Source organism: Dendrobium catenatum, unplaced genomic scaffold (assembly GCF_001605985.2).
Source record: "Dendrobium catenatum unplaced genomic scaffold, ASM160598v2 fragScaff_scaffold_1136, whole genome shotgun sequence".
NCBI lineage: Eukaryota > Viridiplantae > Streptophyta > Magnoliopsida > Asparagales > Orchidaceae > Dendrobium > Dendrobium catenatum.
The window spans coordinates 132,014-141,353 of record NW_021319598.1 but is presented as its reverse complement, the minus strand read 5'-3'; positions in this window follow the sequence as shown (position 1 = coordinate 141,353).

Here is a 9,340-nt window from a genome sequence, read left to right as displayed (position 1 = left end):
TAAGCCAAAAGCCAGATGTATGTTATATTTTTATCCTAAAGAAGAATGCAGTGAGCCATGCCGGTTTCAACCTACGACATGAAAAAAAGTGATTTTATGGTCTTAACCATTGACATAATATAGTAAGAACTTGTAATTAGATAACAAAATGCAAAATAAAATAGCATTACTAAACATCTTAAAAATAAATAAACATTGCTTCTCAATTATATCAAAGTCATTATTAATTACTTCAAACCCCTTTCATATTCTTAGTATATAGTCGGAGTGTGGTTATGAATGGTTGTGGGCTAATTTTTTCTGTGTGATATAGATAACCAAATATCTTAGGGATATATATGAATATTATACATACATTTAAAAATTGATCGAATATTAGTTACTAATAAGAGTTTAACTCACATAAGCCAAAATTTGAAAAAATAGTCATTCTTGAATCTCGTCTTTAATACATTGATCAATATTTGAAGAGAAAAGAATGTATATAGATTGATATCAACAATCTTCCTACATGCTTTGGTTATTTATTTGGAGTTATGGTGTGAATGAGAAGAATAAAGTTTGTCAAACTTATTTGTTTAAAGGGACATATCAACCGAAATGCCATGACATCCCCCAAAAAAAGATTAGAAATGTGGCATTCAAATTTAATGCAGAATGCTTCGAGAAATATCCTATGTGGTTAGAATATAGTGTTTAGAAAGATGCTCCATTTTGTCTTTATTGTTACTTGTTTAAGCCCCAAGAACAAATTGTTACATGCAAGGTGGTAGAGATTCATTTTTTGGTGAAAGGTGTAAGAAATGGAAGAGAAAAGAAAGACTTGTAGGCCAAGTTAGAGAATATAACAATGCACACAATAAGGCAAGATTGAAATGTGAGGACTTTATGATGAATAAAAAACATAGTATTTCTATTTTATGGTTGAACTAGGATGACAAAAAAAATCAGATCATGCTAGCACCAGTAGTCAAATGTGTGTGCTTTCTTCTACATATGGGATTATATATCCTTTTGTGTCCATGATTAGTCCTCTAGATCAAATAATCAAATAAATTTTTTAGAGCTACTTCATTTTCTTGCTAATCATAAGAACAAAGTAAAAGAAAGTTACATTGATAAATGCTAGTTCAAATTTGAAGTTAAGGTATACAACATGTTCCCTCAACTATTACTTTTGCACTTAATGCAGCTCTTGCATCTAATTCAATGAGTATATCATACGGGGCCAATGATATGATGGAGCATCTAATATGTGAGGGGAGTTCAATGGTTTCAAGGCACTAATAATGTTAGATATTTCAAAGGAATTCTATGTTCATTGCTTTGCTCTCTAACTTTTCTTAGTGGATATAGTAAGGAATCATTGACAAGTAAATCTTCTTTCGAGATGACTTCAACAATCATGAACACTGTTAGAACGTTTTTTTTTTTAAGAAAACCCACGGCGGGGCCAACGCGTTAATTAAAGGTAAATAGTACAAAGTCCTTAAAACTTCCTCGCGCTAACTACTACTGAAACGATATGCTTCCCAACAAAAATCCTATAATACTTAAAACCTGCACAAAAAACCTGCAAGAACAACACAAAGCCCACCAAACAACAAAAAAAAGCAATATAATAGTAAAAATTAAATAAATTGTAAACCTAAGGATATAACCATCAAAAATGTTTTATGATATTAGTAAGACGGCCTCCAGAAGAGAATGAAATACAAACACCCATCCGAGAGGAGAGCAAGCAAAGTCTGTAAGGAAGCATACCAGGAGTTCAACCAACCAAACAAATAATTATTCCAGCACCGAAAGCTGGAAGCAGAATTGACGCCCAGGCTCCAACAAAGTGTCCAACCCGCAATAGAGCTCAATAGTAAACATCGCCCAGATAATGCATAAACAACAACAGGTACCCGAAAGCCACAGGCTGAACAATTTAAAATGTTTAGTAATCAGGAATCCACCAAAATAAACCAGGCCAGCGACAGGTAGAACCACGACCAGCTAGAAGAAACTACAAAAATACTAGGATAATGATGCAAAACTGCAACCCCCAGAGAAGAAAAGAACCACAACCACCAAAATTAATGAAAGACATAAGGTAAACCAATTTGATCTAATCTAACATGACCCTGAACATGAACTGGCAGCTGAAAAAGAGGGAGATCATTAAAACTATTAAGCATAGTACCCAAAATAGCCATAGCCTGTGCAACAACATTCCCTTCAACCTTAATAAAAGAAAAGGAGTAAGAAAAAGAATTCAACACTGTTGGAACTTTGGTGACACTCTTAAAGCCATTCAACATATTTAATAGTTTTTCATCTTGCTACTGGGTAGCTGAATAGTGGTAGAGGTTTGAACAAATTGAACACTTTGCAAGGAGGTGCACTAATCCACTTTCACACTTTAATTAAGCTAACAAAAATGTATGCTTCAGTGTTAGAAGAGCTTGAAATTGTTATGGATGCTTGAGTACATGATAAATAATTAGTTAAAGCTGCTCTTCTAAATGGCTGATATGGAGAAGTGAAGCAATAACAAACTTGCATCACTATTGTGTTGATTTATTTTATAATATTATAAATATACTAATCCAAGAACTAAATAATTGCTTCTCTAAAACCAACACTAAATTACTTCTTTGAGTGGCATGTCTTAATCAAAGTGATTAATTTTTTAATTAGAATATATAGAAACTAACCAGCTTGCAAAGTTATATTCTACTGATTTTTCTTAGGTTTGAACTTGTGATACTTGAACATAAGTTGTCCACATAGATTATTGATATGCATATAAGATAAGAGTTTTGATCTTTGGGTAAAATGTTTTATCTTGCAAAAGAAATATTTAAGGTTAAGAAAGATGCTTTATGTCCCCTAGTTTAGGAACAATTATTACGTCCTCTGACCGGACGTAGTTTAGGTTCGGCCGCCACTAAAATAGCACCACGTAGAAGCCCGAATGCCTGAACCAAACCTGTGGTGCTTTACTGATTAGTCACGATTTTTTCACTAATTACTTTTAAACTGGCGGGAAAAATTTAAAAACCCACGGCTTATTAGAATGTTTAATAAAGTTTTGGCAGACTAGGTTATGAATACAGAACGTTATACAGTATTTAGGGTTTCCAACACGAAGAGAACGTTTTCGCGAAGGATTGAAGGAGATGGAAGAGAAAACTACGACAATTCCTTTGGAAGAGTTAGACAATTTCTACGAAACATTCGGCACGTATAATGTGGATGAAGAATTTTTAGATTTATACAAGAAATTTCTTAACCAGCTTCGTATCATCAATTCATTCTGTTAATCTTTCGGTACCATATTGGTACAAAGAGAGAATGTTTTAGTATTGATTGGTACCAATATAGTATTGTTCGTTTTGTAAACGTAACACCGAGATTTTTGACATTTACCATATTTTTGTACTGAGCTCTTAAATAACTCGATACTACTCGGTATTTAGACGTACTACTCATTTTGAACCATTTTTTATTTATTTTTGCCAATTGTGTCTACCTTGTACCGAGATTATAGATAGCTATCGAAGGTGTACCAAGATTATAGATAAGAAATTTAGGTGTACGAGATTAGGTTTTCCTTGTACCGAGATTATAGATAAGCACCGTAGGTGTACCGAGATAATATTTTGGTCAGAACTCAGTATTGATTGGTTAGCAATCAATGTAATTCTGCCATATGATTGGACCGAGCATTAAGATAATTTCCAAATGTTTGTACCGAGCCTTTAGATAAGTTGGTAATATTCAATATTTTGACGTAATACTCGTTATGGTACATTTTTTTGTTTCTTTTTGGAAATTATGTCTACCTTCTACTGTGATTGTAGATAAGTACCGTAGGTGTGCCGAGATTGTAGATAAGTAACGTACGTGTACCGAGATTATAGATAAGTAACGTAGGTGTATCGAGATTATAGATAAGTACCGTAGTTGTATCGAGAAAATAGTTCCATTAAAAATCCATATTGGTCGGTTAGCAGTCATTATGAAATTACTATATGATTGTACCGAGCTTTTAGATAACTACCATATGTTTGTACTGTGTCTTTAGATAACTCGGTACTACTCGGTATTTAGATGTAAAACTCGGTATGGTCCATTTTTTTGTTTCTTTTAGCCAACTATGTCTCACTTGTACTGATATTATGGAGAATTACCGTTGGTGTACCGAGATTATAGTGTCGTCAAAAGTCGGTATTGTTAGGTATGCAAGCATTGTGATATTGTTCGGTATTAATTGGTTGGTACTAATTTATAATACTTGAAAATTTTGTTTCACAAGAGTTTACAAATATGAGAAGGAAGCATATTTTAAATAATGCCAATATTCTCATTCACATGGTTTTAGTGTTCGGAAAGAACATCATTCATTCTGGCCGAATTCAAGGAAGATTAAATCAAAGGTTTTTGTCTGTTCCAAAGCCGGATTCAAGAAGGAGACAGAAAAAAATTAGAAGGTCAAATTTCGAAAGTCGACTACAAGAACTTGATGTCCCGCTATGGTTAGATTTTTTGTTAGTGAAGATGGAATCTAGATGATGAAGAGTGTCATAATCATGAATTGGCAAATCCGAATGATCAACATTTGCTGAGATCATCTAGGGACATCAGTGAAGAGAATGCCTCTATTTTGAAATCAATGTCTGAAGCTGGCATAAGAATAGTTAATGCATTTTCCTATCTTTTCGATGAGGTGGGAGGTGTGGCCAATCTGGGATTTGCCAAAAGGGATGCATACAACTATATTCAGATGGAGAAAAAAGCAAAAATTGAAAATGGGGACAACAATTCGCTAATCAAAATGTTTAAATACCGGGCAGCTACAGACCACCTGTTTGCATGATATGTACAAACTGATGAAGAAGACAGGTTGGTAAATTTTTTTTGGGATGATGGAATGTTGATAATTGACTACGACTATTTTGGGGATGTTATTATTTTTAATAAAAGCTACCATCTTAACAAATATAATTTAGCCTGTGCCCCTATTATAGGAGTTAATAATCATTGGCTAAACATTATTTTAGGGGTGACATTTCTATCTGAGGAAATAAGATTCTTTTTGCTGGTTATTTCAAACTTTTTTAAGAATTATGGATAACAAACATCCAATTACCATATTCACTGATCAGGATCAAGCAATGGCTAGGGCGATTGAGATTGTATTACCTAATACACGTCATCGATTGTGCTAATGGCATATACACAAGAAGGCTCCTTCCAAAGTTTAGTGTTTTAATAGTAACAACAAAGTGAGAGGCCTATTTTACAGTTGCTTCACCAAGTGTTATTCTGAGGAGGAATTTGATAGTATGTGAAATGAAATAATTAGAGAAGGGAACCTCCAGAGTCATCAGTGGTTAAAAGATCTGTACATAATAAGGGAGAAGTGGTCTACAGCTTTTAACAAAAATTGCTTTAACCTTGAAATATTATCTACACAACGTAGTGAGTCCACAAATTTTGTGTGCCATGGAATTTCAAAGGATACAAATTCTCTCACCGAATGTTTCTTGGGGTTGGAGAAAGTTATAAATACTTGGCATAGGAATGAATGAGATGAAAATTTTAGATGTAGTTAAATGGAAATACAACCTTACATGAAAAGTAGTCCGATATTAAAGCAAGCTACCAATTATTAAACGTACGTGTACCAAGATTATAGATAAGTACCGTAGGTGTATTGAGAAAATAGTTCCGTTAAAAATCCGTATTGGTCGGTTAGCAGTCATTATGAAATTGTTATATGATTGTACCGAGCTTTTAGATAACTACCATATGTTTGTACCAAGTCTTTAGATAACTCGGCACTACTCGGTATTTAGATGTAAAACTCGGTATGCTCCATTTTTTTATTTCTTTTAGCCAACTATGTCTCACTTGTACTGATATTATAGAGAATTACCGTTGGTGTACTGAGATTATAGTGTCCTCAAAAGTTGGTATTGGTAGGTATGTAAGCATTGTGATATTGTTTAGTATTAATTGGTTGGTACTAATTTCTAATACTTGAAAATTTTGTTTTATAGGGGGTTTACAAATATGAGAAGGAAGCATATTTTAAATATTTCCAATATGCTCATTTGTATGGTTTTAGTGTTCGAAAAGAACATCATTCATTCTGGCCTAATTCAAGGAAGATTAAATCAAAGGTTTTTGTCTGTTCCAAAGCCGGATTAAAGAAGGAGATAGAAAATTAAAAATCAGAAGGTTAAATTTCAAAAGTCGACTACAAGAACTAGATGTCCCGCTATGGTTAGATTTTCTGTTAGTGAAGATGGAATATGGATGATGAAAAATTCGGTAGAGAGTCACAATCATGAATTGGCAAATCCGGATGATCAACATTTGTTGAGATCATTTAGGCACATTAGTGAAGAGAATGCCTCCGTTTTGAAATCAATGTTTGAAGCTGGCATAAGAACAGTTAATGCATTTTTCTATCTTTCTGATGAGGTGGGAGGTGTGGCAAATCTGGGATTTACCAAAAGGGATGCATACAACTACATTCAGAAGGAGAAAAAAAGCAAAAATTGAAAATGGGGATAGCAATTCGCTAATCAAAATGTTTAAGACCAGGCAGCTGCAGACCACCTGTTTGCATGGGATGTACAAACTGATGAAGAAGACAGGTTGGTAAATTTTTTTTGGGTTGATGGAATGGGGAGAATTGACTACGACTGTTTTGGGGATGTTATTATTTTTTATACAAGCTACCATCTTAACAAATATAATTTGCGTCGAACTCACGGGAAATGCTTTCGAACTACGAAGGAAATGAATGTTGCAGGAAGTCACTTCGACTTTGATTCCAGTAAATCCCAATGAAAATGTAAGTATCTATTTGAATTTTTAACGAAAAGATGACAGGTTGTTTCTCGGGTCGTCAAGGATTTAAAATACGCACGTGTGCCAAACCCACTATTCTTCGGGTCGGGTCCACAGTTTTTTGCGTGCTACGTGTCGTTATAAGATTGGTGGCCGAACCTAGAGCTGCATACATTCACCGGACCAAATAAAAGTTCCTAGTTTAGAGGCTTTTTATCTTGGCCTACTTTATTAGTTACTACTGCTACAGTTGAGAGAGCTTTTCGATAATAATGATTATTAAGTATTGAATGTGCAGTAAAATGGGTGATATTTGGTTCAATTATTGCCTAGTACTGTACATTGATAAATATGTATTTGACTTGATTTCCTTTGAAGTTATAGTGTCACATTATTAAAAAATGTAAAATAGAATGCAAAATTTGTAATTTATTTTTAATTTATCATTCATAATGAAGTGCAACTCTTTGATTTGATATTAATGTAATGAATTTACACACCCTCTAAATTATAGTTGGTTCTACCTTTACTTTTTATAATATTTATGCAGATTATTTTTAAATTGGGCTTAATTGTGTCGAAAATAGTGTCGTCAGACACTTCATTAAGGACGGAGCTCCGCATTTTTCCAAATTATCCAATGCAACTAGCAACGCATGCATTCTATATAATAAGAGCATTCAAGTTAATTATAGAACTCTAAACAATGCTACCATATGAATGGTAAAGATCCCTTCTAAAAAGATTTATATTTTCCTATGTATGCTAGTTCACCAAGGGTATGTTTGAATAACTACATACAGTTTAAAGAGTGTGTAGTCAAGTTTGGCAAGTTTGCTTGGAATACAATAGTGGGAAGATTGATACTTGGAGATGTTCTAGCAAATCGAGGGGTTCATGTTGATCATTATTATGTTTTAGCTAGACATTATGATTCTCACTCTCATTTATTATTTGATTGTGACTTTTGCTAAACCTGCTTAAGAACTATTTTCTTAAGGAAAACTTCTTTCACTAAGTTATAATCTATATCAAGTTCTTCAATATGATGATGTATTAAACTTTCCAATTACTAGAAAGTTATACTTATTAGCAACATCTGTTATCATTTATTATATATGGATGGAAGGGACTTATAGAATTTTGAAGAATTTAAATATAAGCTAAATATAGTTGCCGAAAAAAATTATTTTGCTATCTACCATAAGTGAGAAATTTGGAAATTTAAAATTAAAATTTCTACTTTAATTAAAAGCATATATTTCAATAATAAGGATGTTTGTTGGATTATATGTATTGATTTCTCAGCATTTCAATACTTTTTCTACAATATTATACATTAATTTGTTGTTAATGACTTACTTACCTACCTACATTATGTTTGTTATTATTTGTAAGTTGCACACAAATCACCATCTAGAGAATTAGTCTTTTTATTTTTTTTGTGAGAAATGGAGACTTTATATAATTTCGGTTGATAGAATTTTAACTCTTAAGTAATTAATATATCCTCATTATATTTTGCCTCTTAGTTGGAATATGAAAACTACTATTGTTATTAAGGTTGTTGATTTATTGAAGAATATTTATATTAAAAGAAAATTAGGGTTATATGTTTCGTTAGGTTGTAGATATGAAACACTAAAAATACTTTCCTTCTTTTAAAACTATTAATCTATTTACTTTCAGAATGTCTTGGTTGTTACCACTTTTTGTAGGCTTGGGTTGTTGCCTCCTACACAAAATTACAAAATTATTTTAAGGTTATATGCCACTTACTAGGTTCTATATAACCCTACGCTTTTGCTGGAATTTCTCTTCTTTTGTTTAATGATGATGAGAATAGCTTAATTATTTCTTATCCTGGTAGTTTGCTACCTATCATTGCCTTTGCTTCCTTCAATAACTCTAATGACAATTACTATTGCCTTAGATTGAGCCACCCATACATGTGTATATGCGAATTATATTTTCACTCTACTCCTCTTTTTTTTTTTTCATAATTTTATTTTCTTTTTTAGAACTTTTACTCGCATAATGTTAACTATTTTTCTCTTTAAAAATTCCATTTTTGATATTTTTTTAGCTTAATGAATCCTTACTGGCATTGTGATGAAATCATGTCTTATTATTTGATGTGGCTTATTGTGGCCCTTAACATTCCCTTTTTTGTTTCTTTCATTGTTTTCTCCTTTTGACTTTAATGTTGGTTTGACTTGGTAATTTGTATTAAACATTATCCTTCTTATACATATGAACATTTGCTTGATAAAATGAGAAAAGGAAAAAAAAAAAATACATGGCGATACATTTTTCTAACCTTGAACTTATTGGTTTGTAAACTTACATTATTGATATTTTTTAAATTAAAATATCTTGATAAAAAATTACAACAAAAACAACATCAAGCTTTTATCATACTATTTGGGGTCAGTGAAACTAATCTTTTTTCTCCATTTTGACCTATTAAGAGTTAAATTCTCATTTA